Raw genomic sequence first — 22,169 nt, 5'->3', positions numbered from 1 at the left:
TGTTCCATGTACGATTCTCAAATTTGTTCGAATACTGTGATGTTATTTCTTAAATTATATGATCTTTCTTCTTAGTAATATAAGAAGTAAAGAACTTGGACTCGATTTGGATGGACCACAAAAAAGATTTATTATGATAGCCTTAGCTGTAGCAAAAAAATGTATTATGTCAACCTGGAAATTAGAAGATAGCCTGAGAATACAGCAATGGTACATAGAAATGAATAAATGTATTCCATTGGAAAAAAATAGCAGGGAAGTATTGTTAGGGTGTTAAATCTCCAAAGAACTTGGAAAATTGATTAAAGTTGACCTGACTCAATTTTCATCTCCACAAATGCTGGTTTTACTAATATTGTCCAATTAAATTTCTCAGTCCTCTTTTATATTTATCTTGTTGTGGAATCTTGCCATCCATAAATTTGCCACATATCCCTAAATTACATCAATGACTCCACTAAAGATCCTTTGTTTGTTGTAAAGTACTTTACAATGTCCTGAAATAATACTGAGATGCAGTATAAACACAAACTCTTTCCACAGATCTTGTTCTTCAGTTACAACTTATATTTTGCATTTCTCTTTCTTACTCCCTTAATCCCAATCATTTCCTTTTATCTTCATTACATGAATTAATTTCTTTTTCTATAATGTGCATTGTAGGACATAATCCAGTGTTAAAAGCCATTTTGGTTTATTAAGTACAAAAAGTACAGTTGGGCAAACCCATAACTCATTCCACACAGATTTTCACTCGTACATTTGTACTTCAGAGTCACTTTGAAGTGGGTCCTGCATACTTCAGAGCTGGCAAGCAATCTGCTAAATACTAGTTTATTAATCTTTAGCAAGTTGTATCTCATTTAAAATTCCACAGATGTTTGACTGAAGGACTGACTGCCAGCAGTTTATGTCTGCAAGCAAATAATAGTTACTTTGTTTGAAAGACTAATCTTTGAAAACTGGAGAAAGATCTTCTTTTGCCACTAGAATGGTTCCAAAACATTTGTCGAGATTGTTTAGTTCCACCAATACAGACAAGTTACAAAGTTTTTCGACCAAGTTGTTTTAACAGTAGTATATACATTTTTTGGATATCCAAATTTAGCAGTGGGCAAGCTCATTTTTGTTTTTAATATATACCAATATATTTTCATGCTTCTTATATATTAGCAGGCAACACATCTATAAATCATTGCTAATAATGTATATTGGGGACTGTAATTTGGATCTAATCAACAAAGAATTGCCGATCTGTTTCCTCGATTTGCAAAATTACTCAACACCTCCATTAAGTCTCCTTTTCCCTGCTCTGATGAGAACAATGATTACATTTCTAATGGCTCTTACCTTATTGAATGGTCTGCTTCTACCTCAATTTCTTATGTTCTTTGACTAACTCTGAAGTGGCATGCACCAATTTTCTTTTCCTTCATCTAGACCAGGGGTGTCAAACTCAAATTCACGGAGGGCCAAAATTAAAAACTTGGACTAAGTCGAGGGCCGAACTAAATATTGATTGAAAGTTTTCAACAACATCTCTTCTTTCAACATATGGAATGTTAAACTTTTTCTTATTAAAATAAATGTTTAATAATAGTTTTGGATAAACTCTTTCCAGAAGCATTAACAAATGAGAAATAAAATATTCAATAAATAATATTTCTCTATAGAGGATTTGTCAAATGTTGCTAGTGTGCTGTCGAATCGTAAAATCTGAGGGCTATTGAGAATGTGGGAGAATAACAGGATTCCTGAAACAATCAAATGGGTGACTGATTGTGGGCATGAACTCTAGCAGGGTTATTTGCCATGCCCTTTTTCCATTGGTACAGATATCCTTTGATTTACACACTTTTCAAGTTTTATGCCTAATGAGCTTGTATCCAGGACCATTTTTAACCAGGAATATATTTATCACTGTGACATGAAACTATTGGAAGATCGTTTTATCCTGAGATTAAAGTTCATAATACTTACTCAGGCCTGTGTGCGGGAGGGCGGGGTTTGCGGGCGATCAGGTTGGACAACGACAGTGCGGGGGCATCGGCTCTTGCTGCAGGGCGGCATCTCGGCGGATCAGCGGCCCCGTCACCGTGAGTCGCGGGTCGGCCTGCGGCAGGGAGGGGGAGTGGGCAACGGTCCTGGCGAGGTCAGGCCCGAGGCCTCCGGTTCCGGGCGCTGGGAAGCGGCCTTGGCTTCCCCTGACACCGGCCAGGCCCCAAAACCAGAGTCCACGGTGAGACCCTGCAACGTAAACAGAGGAGGTGGGGGCGATTAGCAGGCTGATGCCAATGCATTCTGGGATTTATAGTATTAGCTGTGCATGCGCTATACTGGCGCGGCGGCCAGTGGGCCACCTCTAATACATTTTTGAAATGATCTTGCGGGCCAAATATAATTATATCACGGGCCAGAGTTTGACATGTGTGATCTAGACTAAGCATTTGGCTGTCATTCATGAATTACTGTGTCAAAAAACTCAGGTGTAAACAAATGGTACATAATGTGGCATGTTGTTGACCAACCCTACACCTAAAATTTACATTGGACAATCAATATTCAGCAAGAAATACAACTTGCCTACGACATTGCTTTCAAATTCATTCATCTGGCTTAGGGATGTTTTATAATCGGCAAAATTAGTTCTTCAAAGTCACATACAAACCATCTCAGGAAGAAGATTTCAGTATTCATGTTTACCTGTTGATCATTTGAGCTGTGATCTTCAAGCCATGCATTTGGACAAGGACTTCACGTGTCTCAGTGGATATCTAAATTAATTTCACTTGAATTAATTCCAGATACTTTAATTTGGTAAATTAATTTTAATTTTTCATTACCTGATTAGAATTTAAATTGAGAACATTCATAATCGACCAAGAAATATTGAATTAATCAAGACTGATGGTGGAGGCCCAGTGCACCCCATCTGGTGTTGCTCTTGGAAAGACCATTCAATTTAGTAGCATTTCCCTTCCTTCCATCTAGACTGGAACTTTTTATCCTTTACAAGGACTGTGTGTGTGTGTGTGTGTGTGTGTGTGTGTGTAGTGTGTGTGTGTGTGTGTGTGTGTGTGTGTGTGTGTGTGTGTGTGAAAAATCCCTGGCATCTGGCACCTACGGGGATTGCGGATGCTTGATATGCAAATTTCTGGTTGCCTGAGACACACTCCTACAATGCCTAACTAATACTCCTGCATTAAGAATAAACAGTTTAAAAGACAGTGCACAAAATGTTAAGTGATTTGAAAAAAATCAGTTTTGTAGTCCTAAATACTAACCACTTTATTGATCGTGCCACCGTCATAATTAACCCCACTCCCACCAATTTTACAGATAAAACCTTATTAATATCTTAATATTAATAAAGGTCTCCTACTAAGCAGGAATAGGGAGACACTTTGGGAGAGTCGTCCCAATGGTAAATGGCATCAGGGGGCATCTTCATCCTGGGCGCCTCCATTACTTTACAGAAACTTTATTCAAACAGTTGCTGTGGAGGGTGCATGGCCGGGGTGGGGGGGGCTCCGCTGGTTGAAAGTTTGCTCCCATCTTCTCCAAGGGGTTACTCCATCTTCCTCTATCTATCTATCTAAAGTTAGCTTTGGATCAATTTTCACTAAAGAGGGAAATGCCTTGAAGATCATTAAAAACTTGCTCTATAAAAGATTTCTCCACATGGTTCTTTTCTCAATTATATCTGATATGTTTCCTTTCATTCTTGACCTTTCTGTCAAGGGAAACAATGATGTAAAATTCCACTTTCAGTTAACTGTGTGGTTCCGTGGTAGCTGCATATTTGACTCTGCCTTGGAAATCTATTGACTTCAATTAAACCAATTTTCAGAGTTGGAAAATACTCCTTCATCTCAAGATTTGTGCATCTGAATAAAATTATTCAGGTTTGAAGAACCTTATCTGCTTTAAGTAGATCCATCCTGAAGTTTTCAGCCTTTTTTCACTTTCAAAATCCTGTGTTCCCCATTTGAGTAAATCTCCTCCATAGCCGCCCCCCCCTAAAACGTGCTGAGGTAGATGATCGTATGTTTCGTGAAAAGAGACACTACACTGGGGAGTACACAATAGATAAAAATGATCTGATGCTTTTCTTTTCATGCAACATACTAATCCAGTTGCTGAGAAATTCTTCCCCAGATATTAGGACTAAATTTGTGTGAGTGGTTGAATTTGACAAAACTTTAGCTGTATGTGGCCTGCATTTGATGAAATAGTACTGATATGGATGGCTGGTTCAATACATTGCTGGTAAGGACTGATGCTCAACCTGAAACAATATCATTGCTCAGATATTCATTGATATATGAAACATGCTGGAATTTTTCCAATGGTAAACCAATATTTCCCCATTCAATTGTGTGTGTTTTGGTGTGTAATAGAGATTCACAGCACGGAAATGGCATTACAGCCTGTAGTATCCTGTAACTCAACATCCATGCTGATATATTATAAGTATCCTGTGACTATGCACATGCTCAGTCATTAACCTCATTATTTTATGTCAATGATCTGTTGCTTAATTAGTACCCAAGGAATGTTCACTACAGCCATATATGGTAAAATGTAAGCTCTCTACAGCTCGGACTGAACTGCCTTGGAATGTGACTTGACCACTGCTTGGTCCATGTGCTACGTGAATCAACCACTTGAGTTTTAGATCTCATTTCTGTCAAGTCATGTGTGCCTTGTCTCTGTTCCTTTGACTGTGTGCGTTAACAACTGGAGCTTAAAACTAAACTCATAGTTTCTCCAGTGCACAAAACAGCCTATCATATTCATGCTGGTCTTTTTGCCTTTCTACACAATCCCATTTGCTTGCATTAGGCTCCTTTAAAGCCTGGCCTATTTCGGAATCTATTTAAATGTTTCTTAAATGTAGTAATTGCTTCCACTGGCAGCACTTATCAGATATTGATTCCTCAGATCTTCTTTAAAACTCTCACCTTAAAACTATCTCCATTCATGTTGGTATGTAAAGGGGCTTGTAATGTTCATACGCTCAAGTTATACATTTTTTTTTAGGTGAACATTGGGGGAGACCAGTTCTCCTCACCCAATCTTGTGTCCACTTCTATCAGATCCGTAATGTGTGTTTGTATGTGTTTTCAAAACACGTGCTATACAAATGTTCTTTGAAAAGTGTAGATTGGATCTTCCTCGATACTTCCACGTGAGGGTGCTTGGACAAAGTGCTTGCACTCAGCGTAAATTGGGCCGTATGTTGGGATCTGTGCTTATTAGTGCCTCTCAAAGGATAAGAATTGTGCCAAAATTCCTATTTAAGAAAATATACACCTCAGTTCAAAAACTAAACACTAGACTCAAAGTGGGAAAATGAATCCCAATGTGGAGACGAAATGTAATCTGTTCATTTCTCCCACTGTTTATCCAAACTGATGACATTTTCCTAAAAAGAACCAATGTTTAGAAATAATTACTTTTACACTGATCACTTCAATTGCAGGCGAGGCCCCTGTACACACAGTGAGTTATCATACATTTATTACTGTGATGCGGTAGAAGCATATACTGTAGATAGTGTAGACCAGTGGCACTTACATCAACAGAGATTTTGAAAGGCTGGTGATGAAGCATCTCAGCTCCTGTTTGAGTGGCAACATGATCCGTTCCAATTCACCCATCCTGGCCACAGGTCTATGGTGGACACCATTTCACTGGTGGTATACTAAGCTCTGGAACACCTGGACAGCAAAGATGTATTCATCAGGATGCTCTTTATTTTTAACTATGGTTCAGCATTTAATACCATCATATGCTTAAAACTGATCAGCAAACTCCAAGACCTGGGAGTTAAAACCCCATTGTGTAATTGGATCCTGGATCTCCACCTCCAGACCACAATCAGTGAGGATTGGTAAGAACATCTCTTCCACAATCTCCATCAGTACTGGAGCACCACAGCACTGTGTTCTTAGCCCCCTGCTCTACTCACTTTACACCTATGACTGTGTAGCTTGGTACAACAATACCACCACCATCTACAAATTCGCTGAAGATACCATGGTATTAAAAAGGGGCAATGAGCCACATACGGGAAGGAAGGAAATTGAAACTTTGCACCATACCAACCTTGCACTCAATGTCACCAAAATCAAAGACCTGATTGTTGACTTCAGGAAGGGAAAACTAAATGTGTATGATCCATTTTTCATTGAGGGATGAGAGGTGGAGAGGGTGAGCAAATTTAAATTTCTGGGAGTCACTATCTCGGACTATCTTTCCTGGACTAATTTCAGCATCTCTATTTCTCAGGAGTTTGTGGAGGTTTTATATAACATCAGAAACCCTGGGAAATTTCTTCAGATGTGTGGTGTTGACCGGCTGCATCATGGTTTGGTATGGGGACACAAGCATTTGGCTGTCATCACTGATGACAGATACCCGAGCGTAAAGCCCTGCAAAAGGTAGTGGACACGGCCTAGGACATCATAGGCAAAACCCTCCCCATCATTGAGAATGTCTACAGGGAATGTTGCTGTCAGAGAGCAGCAGCAATTATCAAGCTCTGTTCTCTCTGCTGCCATCAGGAAAGAAGTATAGATACCACAAGACTCGCACCACCAGATTCAGAAACAGCTGCTACCCCTCCACCATCAGATTCCTCAACAATGATCTCAATAAGGGATTCATTTAAGGGCTTTTACTTTTTCACTTTATATCCAAGCATTATCAATATCTAAATAAACAATATCCCCCAAAAAATGGTGCCAGTGACCCATGGCAACTCTGCAGGCTTTTAAATCTTTTGGCCCCTTACCCATCCATTCTAACATGTGTCTTCCTGAGCAAGTCCCATTTGTCTGCATTTGGCCCTAACCCTCTAAAGCTTTCCTAGCCATGAACCTGTCCAAATGTCCTTTAAACATTGTAATTGCACCCCCCTCTACCACTTCTTGTGTCAGCTGATTCCACTTACCAACTACCCTCTATGTGAAATAATTCCCCTTCAAATCATCCCCCCTCACCTTAAACCTATACCCTCTAATAGTCAACCCTGGGAAAAAGACTACGACCATCTCCCTTACCAATGCTCTCATGATTTTATAAAGCTCGAGAAGATCACTTGTCAGCCTTCTTCATTCCAGGGAAAATAATGCAAGCCTTTCTTGTCTTGTCTCGTAACTCAAGCCTACCAATCCTGGCAGCAACATCGTGAGGGTTCTTTGGACCCTCTGCAGCTTAAGCACATTTTTCTCATCATTTGATGAACCCAATGTCCCAACTCTTATGCTCAGAGCCTCATCTGGTGAAGACAGACATGTCTTGTCTTCACTACTTCGTCACCACTTTCAGGGAACTGAGTTTCTGAACTCCAAGGTCTCTCTATTCTGCAAAACTGTACTCCTCAGGGCCCTCTCAGTTCCGGTCTAAGTCCTGCCTTGGTTAAACTTCCCAAAATGCATTGCTTCACACTTGTTTTAGTAATCTACCATTCCTTCGCCCACTTTCCCACTCTCTTCACTGTCCATCATACCACCAAATCTGGACTCATCCACAAATGTATTAATCATTACAATAATTTATAACAAACAGCAGGAGATATGGAACCAATCTTTGCAGCTCACCATTGGTCATTGACCTTCAATCTGAAAAACAACCTTCACTACCACCCTCTAACTCCTTCCATCAAGCCAGTTCTTTACGCGACAGTCTAGCAACACCTGGATCCTATATAATCACACCCTGTGGACCAGTCTACTATGTGGGACCTTGTCAAAAGCCCTGAGGATAGAGGCTGCTTTTTTAAGACACCACCTATTATAGATGTCCTTAATGGAGTGGAGACTGATGCACGTGATGGCGCTGGAGATTCACAGCTCTCCATACCAGAGAATGATGCAACCAGTCAGAATGCTCTCCACAGTACATATTTAGAAATGTGTATCTTTGGTGACATACCAAATCTCCTCAAACTCCTCATGAAATATAGCCACTTGAGCCTTCTTCATGATTATATCAATACAGAAGCTCCAGACAGATGTTCAGAGATGTTGACACCCAGGAACTTGAAGTTCTTTACCCTCTCCCCTACTGACCCCTCGATGTGGACCGGTTCCTATTCTCCTGATTTCCCCTTCTGGAAGTCCACAATCAGCTCCTTGGTTTTGCTAACATTGAGTGCAAGATTGTTGCTGTGACACCATTCAACTTGCTGATCGATCCCCCCTCCTGTACGCTTCCTCCTTTCCGTCTGTGATTCTGCTGACGACTGTGGTGTCATTGGCAAACTTGTCGATAGCACTGGAATTGTGCGTGGCCACAGAGTCGTGGGTATAGAGTGAGTGGGCTAAGCACGCATCCTTGAGATGTGCTGTGTTGATCGTCAGTGAGGAGGAGATGTTGTTTCTGATGCGTACTAACAGTGGTCTTCCGATGATGGTCATCCAGTTGTCGATGCTTTAACTGTTTTTTTTTTCCCGGCTCTAGGCCAAATGGATACACACGTATACCACACAGCCTGCACTTTCTTCATTGCCTTACTCTGGTGAAGCATGCAACTCAACAGATGCCCTCCCCACCACAATACCTTCCACCTGAACACAAAAAAGAAAGTCAAAGGAGAATTTAGGGAAAATAAGTTTTCACCCTTACTTAACAATGGCAGCTCTGGAGAACCACAGCTGCAGATGTTGGATCTTGAGCAAGCAATGAGCTCCTCCAGCAGCACGTTGTTGGCCAACAGTAGTTCTGGCTTTGCTCACAGCACAACCAGGCTTGATGAACCAGTTTCCCTGAAAATGCTCCACTTAAAGGGCCAACACTGAAATGACATTCCTGGCGCCCATATGCCTGACTTCCAATGGCATTCAGTGCCGTAACTGCGTGCTATGGGAGGCAGGGCCACTTAGAGTCTCACGTTCCTGGCCTCGGGTTCCATTAAAGCTGTTGCTGACAATCTCACTTTTTGATCTTCACTGTCACATTTCCCCTTAGTTAAGGAGAATAGTCATCGTTTGTTTCTTTTCTTTCTTCAGCCCATGGAACAGGGCGGAGGAGCTGAGAGAATTTGGACGCCTTTCGGCATCCCCAAATGCAGGCATTCACCTGCGGAATTTGCACTTACAATCTCCTACTGAAAGCTCGCAGCTGCAGTTTTCGTGCATCCCAATGCCTCTTTGCCAGCCTGGCCAAGTCCCTCCATCACTCGATGGAATTTCCAACCCCATCGTGCCTTCTATTCACTCCGCAGTAGCGCGCACTTGAGACTGGAGGAATGTGGCCTGTCCCTTTAAGAGCAGGCAGCAACAAACACTCCTGCTGGGCTACATACTGACAACTGCAAGCACTTGCAACACATCAATAAGGGAATGGCGCATTGAAACGAAAAATGTCAGGTTCAGTGCTGCATTAAACAAGGAAGCTCAACAATGCTGTTCTTTGAACCTTGCAACCTAAGCTCTTGCTCTTTATACTGCATCCATAGAGAGGCATAGTGACCCACGACACTCTTGCACCACCGTGAATGGCATGAGATGAGCTCAAGGTCACTGCATCTAATGCCACAGAAGATGATTTAAATATTTAAAATATCAATGTTTCTGCACGATTGACAGTATCATTGCCACAGAGTTACAATTAATGCTGATTTGATTTCCTTTTACGAAAACCTTTTTTGCCACATTCATTTAGCTTGCGATGGCTTTGATGTCTCAAGACCAACAAAACTTAAGTAATTTGTGCTTTGGAGGTCACCAGCAAAGTATCCAATGGTTCCACACAACTTCAAAGGTGTTTGAAAACCTGATGATTCTTAAATCTGTCATAAAGGTAGGAATCATACATGTTCCAGTTACTGTCATCAATTTAGAATTTATACAAACATTCCACGTATTTCAAATTCACTTCTACTTCAATCCAGGAAAAAACATCATGTGGAGCCTTTTTAGATTAGAAGTTAGATTTGCATAGCTTTAAAAGAACGGCGATGTTGAAGATTTTCGCTTTTCCCGATCTGCTCAGATTAATTAATGTAATACACCATCAAAATAAATAATAAATAATGGCCCAAGGCCTGAATCCTTGTTGTTCCTTTGGCTCTGTATTTCAAAGTTTTGGCCTCAGTGGGTGGGGTGAGTGAAAGGCAAGCCCTCCTGAGGTGAAAAACTCTTTGGTCTTTGACGAAACTTTTTCTCAGCTCCACAGGCCTGTCATTCTTCTCTTTTTGGAGTTGTCTGATTTGTGTCCTTGCCTTTACTTTCAAGACTTTAAAGTTTGCACATTTTGTAGCAAGCTTGTAATGTCATTGGAAGTTTGGGAAATACGTAGGCCGTGTACCTAACCTGCTGCTTTGTCACCTGACCGATGAGGCTATCAAGTACCAAAGTAGTAACAAATAACAGTATTGTACACCCACACAAATGACCTGATCACCTCCAAAAAAAAAGAGAATTAAGTGGATTATTTATCACTTGATGCACACAGCATCTGAGAGAGGAATATTTCTATGATGGGCTGGCTGAAGGAATTTCCTGCCAAGTTCTTTTTAACATTCAAGCAGAACGCAGGCAGTTGATGGCAGTAAATGCTTTGGTTTTGCTGACACTGCCATCAAGTTGCTACCAGTCCAAAGTCATTTGGAGCGAGTGAAGGAAATATCTGTCGAAGGGAATATCACTGAGCTTCCCTACTGAGAGATTGGAGAGTAGTAGGGCAGTTTGACCGCATGGATCATGTGGCTGCAGCCTATTTGAGCTTGATTTCAGTGCAAGAATTACAGAGGATGGGGTGGGGGTCCCGCTTTTTTTTGGAGTAACGCATTAATTTTTCAGCATTCATTTCGAGGATTAAAGTGCAATGTCAAATTTAGTTGGAGAAAGGAAAAGCTTGAGGGAAGTTATGAAAAGAGCAATGGGGATTTTCAGATGCTCAGAACATGTCAGTTGTGTTAAATTCTTGCTTTTATTAAAACTGTCCCTGAGGACATACTCCATTTGTGTAATAAGGCTCACTTACCATTTTGTAAAGAAATGCTTGAACATTTGGATGCGATTTTACCAAGTAAGCTGACGACTTTGTTCAATTGAACCATTGTGTTATCAGTATTGGCAGTAATTAGGTTTACCTTTCCTCTTGGAACTTTGGTTGCTAAAATTGTTAAGCATTCTGTTCCTTGCCAGAGGAGCTTCAGCTTGATCTATAGATCTTTAGGAAATTCTTTTATATAACCTGATCCCTCCTTCCTTAGTTCCCCCCACCTTGTAGCAGTTATCAAATGGAAATAAGCCACTTAGGGTCTGATTTTAACCCCCCCCCCAGGCAAAAAAAAGATTTGTGTCTGCCTTTCAGGGAGGTTCAGTTGATGTTTATGGTGGAGCATCATTAACATATCATGAGTTGACTGCCTGGCCTTTAACATTTGGCAGCAGGAGGTAGCTGTTGAACCCACAGGGGAATGGTTTCCTTTTGTGGGGAAAACTATTTGAGGGCCCAACATTTTCCTGGTGTGGCTGAAAAGTGCATATTCCTTCGATTGGCCCAAAAGGCAATCTGTAGATACATCTTACTGGGCCCCTTCATGGCCAAAATATCTCTGCTCGATGCCACTCCAATTATGCCATCAAAAGGTCATCTGCATATTTAGTCTTAAGATAGACCCCATACTATCTGGAAGGTAAAATTGCAGTGAATATTTCTTGAGGTATGGGGCACTACTGAAAGGAGGTTATAACTTTTATGGTTGAAAATATGCTGTCCAGGATGGAGGGTGTTGCAGGTTAAGGTTGAGAGAAGACAGAGAGCTTGATTGGTTGATCAATTTGATATTTGGAGGGGAGGGAGGATGCATCAAGGAGCAAAGTCATTCTGGAAGAATGGGGATGAGGCAGTTGGGAAGTTGATGGCCAGGGGAGGGAGAAAGTGGTAAGTGCCTGAGTGGGATGGGGGCAGTGTTTGGGGTTGAGATTTTCAGAGATTGTGCCTGAAGAATCTGGGTTGGAGCTCTCGGAGGACTAAGGGCTTTGCCAATGGGAGGATTGTAGGCCTTTTCAGGTTTAAGGGTTTCTTCCACTGGAGTGGATGGATCAATGGAGTTGATGCCATGGTAAATGGAGATCCGTTGTGAAGATCTAGTTATTCCAGGATCACTCAATAATTTTGCCCAGAACAATTCAAAAAGAATTGCACTATGAATAGCAACTGATGTGAAAACGGTGTTGATTTGTGTTGGTGCATTCAGTTTCTTAGTGGGGCAATGGCCTAAACTAAACTTCATTGTAGAACAAAACCATGTTAACCCACAAAACATTGTAAAACACAGCCAAAAACTAAGACAAATGCCAGAAACCTGTATCTGGAGAATGAATTTTGCACCCACTTTGCCTGGTGTCAAACCTCACAATAGTGAGGTTTTGAAGACTGTTCAACGACCATTCAATGGAAGATGCTGCAGAGTTGAAATGGGAGAAAGTCTAACAGTCCTGGTATCAAAGTTTGCCACTTGAATGTCCATGAATGAAGTTGATGTAGACGGGGTGGCTGGTGGGGGAGGATGAACTGGGGTTCGTGTGGGATGTGGGAAGATTTCTAACCTCAAATATTATTGAGAATAGCGATTCATCATTCTTTCTGGATAGCAAAGTAATTTCAGCACCCTGTTAAATCTAGGATTTGATTTTTCTCAGATGGTATTGTAACGACAAACACATGTCAAATAGCTGCAGATTTTGGCTCTATGCTGGGGTTGTTCGGCAGCATGCCTTTTTCAGGATGTCATTTAAAAACATGTAATAGAAAACATTTGTTTCTGTGAAACTAAAAGAAGCTCTTGAGTCCCTAATATTGTTTCATTTCCTGTTAGCTGCCTTCCTCTAATGTCCAGCGTGACCCTCTCTGAAGGCTCTGCAGTGTTTACATTGCTGTAGATTAAAGACCTTAAATCTAGCTGCGCAGGTGCCCCAGAGCATTGGTGATGCAGTGAAGTCACATGACTGCACTGGCACTCCAGTTGCCAAGGAAACACACATCAAAGATAGCCTTTGCTATCACTCTGGGCCAGTTTTGTACTACGTGGATATGGGCACCATGCTGGTAGGAAGCTCACAATCTCAGAGGTGAGATTTTGTGTAATGGTGATATAGGCACGTTACAATACAGTTTCCCATGGAGTTGAATTCAAACTTGATTCACCCCGTAATTAACCATGCAGTATAAGAACACAATGCTTTCAAAATGGCTGAGAAACAAATGTCTGTCAATATCATTGCACTGTTGACGGGACATTTATATTTGTCAAGTCTAAGTATTAACAATATACGCAGCTCTTCTCTGCAAAACTTACACTACTGATCTACTGAAAGTTTATCCATAATATCTTTGTGCAGAAGATTGGTGTGAAGTTTTGCATTCCATTTGCCAAATTTAATTGAATATTTTAACAGTTAAAACCAGCAACCAGTGGCAGATTAACCATTTGGCTGAGTAGGCTTAGCAGGGACCTCAGGCTCCAGGGCAGGAGTGAGGACCTTGGACAATTTTTTTGACCACAAAAGTTCAATCGCCTCCCCCCCACCCCCCAGCATTTATCGACCCCCTTTCGACCCTTCCTGGCATTTTCCAACTCCTTGGATAATCCCATCGATTCCCACCCCCTGGGGTTGATATTGACCACTTTGGAGTCCCCTAATATGTTATTTAATGTAACTTAGTCAGTTTATTGTATTCAATGAAGGGCGAGGGGGGGGGGGGCAAGGTCAGGGGGAGTCATACTAAAGCTCAGCCTAGGGACCTGGCTGGTCGTTAATCCGCCACTGCCAGCAACATCGTCAGAAGTGGTGACAAATGGTTGTTAGCAAGTTGAGGGGTGCAAAAAACACAAAGATCAGCGTGTACAGAGCCGTTGTCATACCCACGCTCCTATTCGGCTCCGAATCATGGGTCCTCTACCGGCATCACCTACGGCTCCTAAAACGCTTCCATCAGCGCTGCCTCCGCTCCATCCTCAACATTCATTGGAATGACTTCATCACCAACATCGAAGTACTCGAGCTGGCAGAGTCCGCAAGCATCGAATCCATGCTGCTGAAGACCCAACTGCACTGGGTGGGTCACGTCTCCAGAATGGAGGACCATTGCCTTCCCAAGATCGTGTTCTATGGCGAGCTCTCCACTGGCCACCGAGACAGAGGTGCACCAAAGAAAAGGTACAAGGACTGCCTAAAGAAATCTCTTGGTGCCTGCCACATTGACCACCGCCAGTGGGCTGATATCGCCTCCAACCGTGCATCTTGGCACCTCACAGTTCGGCGGGCAGCAACCTCCTTTGAAGAAGACCACAGAGCCCACCTCACTGACAAAAGACAAAGGAGGAAAAACCCAACACCCAACCCCAACCCACCAATTTTCCCCTGCAACCACGCCTGCCTGTCCCACATTGGACTTGTCAGTCACCAACGAGCCTGCAGCAGACGTGAACATACCCAGGTGACTGGTTCCTTGAACAAATCTTTTGATTTCTTCAATAAATATTTATTCAGACTAGAAAGTTAAGAATGAATGTCAAAGACCATCTTAAATTAAAGGTCTATATTTACATGTTTACTGATGAACATCCAACAAGTACTTCAGAAAAAATAAACCTCAACCACTTCTTGTTTGATGGTATGGAACTAGAGATGTGTGCAGTCCTTTTTTTGAAATCCCATCAAAATATTGCAATTTTGCTCCTGCAGCATTGATTGTTCAACATATATCACTACATGATGCTGACTGCTTCTCAGGTGATGCCCAGTAGTGTAGTAGCACTGACAAAAGCTAATGGTGTCATTGAAAATATGCTCCCACTTCATCCACATTTCTGCTTATGGTCATGTTCAAGGCTCTCTTCCATCAAAATTCAATGTCACCCTCCGTGCAACTGCCTTATTTTTATTTTATTTTAGCGACATAGCTAGGTAGAGGAGCCCTTCTGGCCTATGAAACTCACACTATCCAATTACACCCAATTGACCTGACAACCCTATACGCTTTGGAACGTGGGAGTGAACCGGAGCACCCAGAGAAAACCCACGTAGTTCACAGGGAGAACGAATAAACTCCTTACAAACAGAGGTGGATTCAAACCCAAATTGCTGGCGTTGGGCTAACCACTAAGGTAACTATTGCCACTGTTAACAGTAGGCCATTTCATGTCAGGCCTCTGCCTTGAGACCAACTACAGAGCAGATAGAAAAATGGGAACTTGCCTTTCAGACAGCAGCCCTAAAAGGCTGCTCCAGCATCCCACTCATATCCAGAGGGGCCTCGTAGCACCCTCCGGATCCGACAGAGGTGGGCCAACTGGTGGTGTAGCATCACCCGTCATCAATATGTGGCAGAGCAATGGCCCACTTCCCTACCCATAATCCCTCATGCAGCTGAAACCGCTCTATGGTTCCCAGAACAGATCCAGATGTTCTGCCCATTTTGAGCCACAGAGAGTGGCCCTGAAGGCCAAAGTAGCCCGGTGTGGCTGTCCCAGCCCACATTGACCGTCCCGTGAGCCCACGCTGCCCCGACGGCCCTCGCTGCCCCGACGGTCCCTGATGTCCTGACTACATCTGATTTGGAAGGAGAGGGGTGAGTGGGGAGATGAGTCGTGGGCTGACGGCATCATCGGCCCGCCCCTAAACAGCTGCTTAGCGCGGCTGTACATTCAGACTGATCAGCAGAGGGCTGCGCTGTGGAGGTTATCCATCTTGGAGAGGGGTTAGAATATGTGGATCGGAGACCGCCTCCACACATTCAGAAAGGTAGATGATTATGCATTTTTGCGGAGTTTCTCCGCCTTTACATCTCAACTTTTGGGCTATCTGAAAAGGCCTAGTGAATGTTTCACAATCCCAATCTCTGATCCTCTGGGTCATATGCACATGGGACTCTGTCCACTGTTTTGCCTGATTATTTTGCAAATTATTTCGCTAATCTTCCAAATGTGCTTGAAAAGAAATCGTGCAAATGGAAGAGAAGATGCGACAAATGGTTATGCAATGCAATTGAAATTCAAAGTGCGTTTTGTCCCAGAAAAGGAGCAAAGTGGAGATTTGATTCACGGCCCCTGAAATAGATTCGCTTCGTGTTTATTTGTGATCCGTTCATATATAAGACATAATAAAAATTGAATGTGGAGATGCAAATAAATTAATCTTGAATGACTTGCTAATTACGGGCATTCAAATAAGAATCTACATGAATCTCTGAGGTACCAGCAAAGCATTTTATCAAAGACTTACAAAGAAAGCCCTCTGTATCATGTTATAGAAAAATGAAGTACTGCCTAAGAGTTTCTGCCCTATCTGTGACCTGTTTGAAGAATATAGAATGCTCACCTGTGAATAGAATACAAGCTTGTGTATATTCCAGTGACCTCTTGGAAACTTTCTGAAAAGCCAAGAGCTTTGCAAAGAATAAGTGAGAGCTCCTGCCGAGGGAGATGAATAATCTGCAAGGCCACAAGCTGAGCCCTGAGCCATGAGATGGGAGCTGCTGGTGAACAGCACTTACGCTAATCAAACAGTGTGAAACATCCATTTTAATCGCAAATGGGAGGGGTTTCTCAAAGAAAAGCCAAAGTGAGAGGAGCAGTTCAAAGCCTTGGCACTTTCTTTATATTAAGCCAGAAATATGGATTATTTTCTGTGGCAACTTATACCACAAAGTATTTTGATATTTGAAGGGAAAGCAACATAATTAAAGAAATATAGTTGTCTTTCATCAAAGACCAAACAGTTGTGTTGACTAATTTCAATGATTTAAGGAATCATAAATGAATTTTAACAAGCCCAAAAAAAATAGCCCATTTATGCTCATTGACTTTGATATTGAAAGTCAAATTTCTTTTGCACATCTGTTGCCCAGGAGGAACCCACTCCTTAGAGTAAGAGTAAAGCTGAATTCCAAAGGGGGCTAAATAGTCTAGTCCTTTTTTAGATTGGGCAGATCAAAAACTGTTCCTTTGCTTCAAACTCTCTGAGGAGCTTGCAATAATGTAGAGTGCATCTATAATAACAAAATGATCCGATGGACTAAGTTGGGGACAAAACGCCGTTATCAATGTCCAGCCTTGCATTTCACTATTTGTGTGGCGTTGTTCTGCTGTGGTGGGGGTGTGGGAAGTTGGTACTCATTTTCAAGGCCACCTTCCTCCAGGCAGCACGATCTCTGGCACGTTTGGTGGCACCCAGCAGCTTTTACCACAATGGTACTTCCAAGCCTCTTTGTCCCTGGTTGGTTTAAATGTAGCACGTCTCCTACACCAGTGCTTTTGTGTTCTGGATAGACTCCCAGTTATTTGTAATGGTTGGCATTGTCATTTGCAAATCATCCTGTCAGCTATTCAAAAGTTCCTTCTTTCCAAAATACTGGAAGCATTGATGGTATTCAGTCTCAAACTTTTGGAGTTGTTATGTAAGGTCCGTCCACTATTATCCAGAAGTCATGAATGTGTAAGTGGGAAACTGCCCTGGATGCCTGTCCTTTTCAAACCCCTAACCTTTACTCAATGTGCATGGTTCAAGTTCCAGGGGAGACTGATCACTATTTAAAAGGATTTGTCGTCATGTTCCGAGGTAACTCCTTCCTGAGCAAAGATGGTGTAGTCAGCAGTGTCACTGCCTCACTGTTCCAACAACAGGGGTTCAATCCTGACCTCGGGTGGTATCTGTTTGCACATAGTTCTTGGGATCTGGCTCCACCCCCCTTCCCCCCACCACATCCCAAAGATATGTAGTTTGGTTGGCTAACTGGCTTTGCAAATTGACCCTAATATGTAGGTGAGTAGTAAAATCTGGACGGTGTTGGTGAGAATCGGGGAAATAAAAGCAAATGTGATTCAAGTCGAATAAGTAATTAATGGTTGGTGCAGATCTGACGGGCAGCTGGACATTTCTGTGCTGTCTTTCTCTATGAATATGGACAATACCTCAATAGACTGCATCTCTTTCGTGGCACTTCCTCTTTGTATTTTGAATAACTTTAATCTCTCAGACCATATTATTATATCTGAAATCTACATCATGCAGTAAGTATCCCAATTTCCCATGACTCTTTCTTAGACAGACATTTTCCTGACTGCAATGGTTTTCAGGTCTGATCTTTGGGCATTCAGTCCTCTGTTCAGAAAATAGAACATCAGGATATCCTTTAAGAGGGTGCAGACTGGTCAACCTTGATATTCGGAAAAAAGGATCATAAAAATTTCATCTTGCAGACATCGTGAGCAATTAGGAAATCAAATTATATTTTAAAAAAAAGGCAGTAGTGAAAGGGTAAATGACCCACCTGATACTTCTCCTCACATTCACTTCCTTGCCCAGACCTTATATTCTTTGATTCCCTGAGCTATGGAGAATATGAAGATTTCATTCCTAAATATCTTTTTCTTTGGCTTGGCTTCGCGGACGAAGATTTATGGAGGGGGTAAATGTCCACGTCAGCTGCAGGCTCGTTGGTGGCTGACAAGTCCGATGCGGGACGGGCAGACACGGTTGCAGGGGAAAATTGGTTGGTTGGGGTTGAGTGTTGGGTTTTTCCTCCTTTGCCTTTTGTCAGTGAGGTGGGCTAAATATATTTAATTGCTAAACAGTCATAACCCTCTTGGGTTGAGTGCCAAAGATTTACAATCTCCTGAGTAAAGCATTTCCTCCTCTTTCACCTCACATAACTCTGAAGTGACCAGTCGCTGGTGTTAATGCCACAGTCTTTAGTTCTGGACTTACCAGCGTGAGGAATTTATTCTCAGCAGCTACCCTGTCAATCCTGCAATGTTTTAATGAGATTCCCTGTCCTTCTAATTTCCAGGTCTAGCTAGTTCAGTCACCCTCATTGGCCAAACACTTTTAAATCTCGTGGACGTGCAGTGCATCAGCTTTAAGACACAGAGGTCAGAACTGTATGGAGTATTACAAGCATGATCTCATGGAAGCCCAAGGCTCCCCATTCTATTATGCAAATCTTTGCTGTTCAAGTCCTTACTGACATTGCCCATTTCATCCATCATTCAATGCTTGCTAACTTACTAAATATGAATACTAATAAGCTGTGTCTTAATTGTAAAACCCTCTTTTTTTTCAAAATTCGCCATAGTCTGATCATTCCCTATCCTGTAACCTCCTGAACTCTAACCTTCTCAACCCTATACCTCTCCTAAATATTTGCACACCTCTAACTCTGACCTCTTGGTCATTGTTTCTATGGTCCTCCTCCATTATCTGGGCTTTTAGTCGCCGAAGTTTGGGGAATCCCCTCCCTGAATGTGAGCAGAGTCCTGACCTTGCTACTGGATCCCACTCACTTATCCCCCTCACTACTCCTCCACCCCTCCCTACTCTGCCCCATCTCCTCCTCTCTGCCCCCCTCTTCTCCCCTACCCCTCAATACTTAGACCTCTTCTCTTCCCCCCCCCCCACCTCTCTGGCTGCACCCTACACTCCTCTCTGCCACCCTGACCTCCCCATCCTCCCCACTTCCCTTCTCTGACTTCCCCAACACCTTTTTATTTGCAAGTGCCGCCAAGACATCAATCATCTCAACTTTACCACACCCCTCTCATATTCCAAACTCACCTCCTCAGAATGCTCTGCCCTCCACTCTCTCCGCAACACTACACAACACCGCCAATCTTAGTGTTATCTGCATACTTGCTGATCCAATTTACCACATTATCATCCAGATCATTGATATAGATGACAAACAACAATGGTCCCAACACTAATCCCTGAGGCACACCAGTAGTCAGAGGCCTCCACCACTACTCTCTGGCTTCTCCTGTCCAACCATTGTCGAATCCCATTTACTAATTCACAATGAATGCTGAGCATCTGAACCTTCCTGACTAACCTCCCATGTGGGACCTTGTCAAAGGCCTTACTAAAGTCCATGTAGACAACATCCACAGCCTTTCTTCATCAACTCCCCAAAAAAACTCAATAAGGTTGGTTAAACACAACCTATCACACACAGAGCCATGTTGACTACCCATAATCTGTTTCTGGCTATCCAAATAATTGTATATCCAATTGCTTAGAACACCTTCCAATAATTTACCAACTACTGACATCAAGCTCACCAGTCTATAATTTCCAGGGTTACTTTTGAAACCTTTTTTAAACAATGGAATAACGTGAGCTACCCTCCAATGCTCTGGCACCACACCCGTGGCTAAGAACATTTTTAATATTTCTGCCAGAGCCCCTGCAATTTCTTCATTAGCCTCCCTCAAGGTCCAAGGGATTGTCTTGTCAGGTCCTGGGGAATTTCCCCATCCTTATTTGCTTTAAGATCTCCTCCTCTCTAATCTTTATAGGTTCCATGACCTCACTGCTTGTTTTCCTTACTTCCCACAACTCTGTTCCTGTTTCTTGAGTGAATACTGATGAAAATTATTTTACGATCTCCCCAATCGCTTTTGGTTCCAAACAAAGCCGACCCCTCTATGCTATTTTGTGTCTCTTCACCACTTGGACAGATCTGACTATCTCATTTGTGCTTATTCTATAGGACATGCTGCTCATGGCCACCATGCAGTCTGTGTCCGGGTGAGGACACAAGCAGTGTGCACTGCTATGCAGTTCTCAGGATTCGAGAGCAAGTAACTGCCATAGATGGTAATATTGTTTTTTTTAAATATTGTTTCCTTTGTTTGGTAAAGGTTTTTATTAGTTGTGCCTTCCTGAAAAAGGATTGCCTTTGTTCATTTTTTTGTTTGAAGACACTGGGACAACCCACTGCTTCTTTATGGATTTAGTAAGAAAGAGCATGGTCTACACACACATCAAATCTCATGATCAAAAACAGAAAGGAAAACAGAAATCAATGAAGATGAACAAGGTAGAAGAGACAGATAGAAATTCTGTTGGAGAGAAAAGCAATTCTTCTTTAAGGTGGGCTTCCTGGAGGCAAAGCACACAACATAGTGATTTAGATATCGATTCAGATTTATTGTCGGAGCACATACATGACATCATCTATAATCCTGACATACCTTTTTCCTGCGGGTGCGGCAGAATTATCACTAATTGGTAATGCAAATAAATAAACTGTACACAGCATAAATATGTAAACATATAAAACTGTAAACAGATAACAAATGTAAATAAACTAACTCTGCCGTACAGAGAGAACAAAGAAAATCTGTAAAATGCACAAGTAAGACTCCTTAAATGAGACCCTGATTGAGTTGAGTTTGTTGTTGAGGAGTATGATGGAGGAGGGGTAGAAACTGTTCCTGAACCTAGTGGTGTGAGTCGTGTGGCACCTCGACCTCTTTCCTGATGGCAGCAGCAGGAACAGAGCGTGTGCCCTGGATGGTATGGACCCTTGATGATCGCTGCTGTTTTCCGACAGAAGTGCTCCCTGTAGATGTTCTAAGTAGTGGGGAAGGTTTTGCCTGTGATGTCCTGGGTGGTGTCCTCTACCTTTTGGAGGGCTTTATGCTCAGGGGTATTGGTGTCCCCATACCAGACCGTGATGCAGCCAGTCAGCACACTTTCCGCCACAGATCTGTAGAAATTTTCCAGGGTTTCTGGTGTCATATCAAACCTCCACAAACTCCTGAGGAAGCAGAGGCATTTTCTTCATGATGGCATTGGTGTGTTGGGTCCAGGAAAGTTCCTCCAAGATAGTGACTCCCAAGAGCCTACATTTGCTCACCATCTCCACCATTGATCCCCCGATGATCACTGGATTGTGCACTTCTGGCGTTCCTTTCCTGAAGTCAATGATCAGCTCTTTAGTTCTGGTGACATTGAATACAAGGTTGTTATTGGTGCACCAGTCAGCCAAATTTTCAATCTCCATCCTGTATACTGACTCATCCCTTTCCTTTATACAACTCACTACCCTGGTATCATCGGCAAATTTGTAGATGGTGTTATTGTTGTACTGAGCTACCAGTTGTGGTGTGAAGTATAGAGCGGAGGGCTAAGAACAGTGCCCTGTGGTTCTCCGGTACTGATGGAGATTGTGGAGGAGAACTTTTTACAAATCCTCACTGATTGTGGACTGGAGGTGAGGAAATCCAGGATCCAATTACAGTGGGGTGTTGAGTCCCAGGTCTTGGAGTTTGCTGATCTGTTTTGAGAGGATGCTGGTGTTAAATGCCAAAATGTAGTCGATAAAGAGCATCCTGATGTAGGCATCTTTGCTGTCCAGGTGTT

At 42.5% G+C, this 22,169-nt stretch overlaps 1 long non-coding RNA gene across 1 annotated transcript in view; it reads left to right on the top strand.

The window, feature by feature from the left end:
* LOC138760012 (uncharacterized) overlaps nucleotides 1-22,169 on the top strand; it is a 63,862-nt gene that overhangs the window by 22,089 nt on the left and 19,604 nt on the right. The window contains exon 2 of the long non-coding RNA XR_011355327.1: nucleotides 20,512-20,618. This is a non-coding gene — a long non-coding RNA (uncharacterized lncRNA). The remainder of the gene's footprint in view (nucleotides 1-20,511; nucleotides 20,619-22,169) is intronic.

This window comes from Narcine bancroftii, chromosome 4 (genome assembly GCF_036971445.1).
Source record: "Narcine bancroftii isolate sNarBan1 chromosome 4, sNarBan1.hap1, whole genome shotgun sequence".
Taxonomy (NCBI): domain Eukaryota; kingdom Metazoa; phylum Chordata; class Chondrichthyes; order Torpediniformes; family Narcinidae; genus Narcine; species Narcine bancroftii.
The sequence above is the reverse complement of the archived record's forward strand: the minus strand, read 5'-3'. Positions and strand labels throughout refer to the sequence as shown.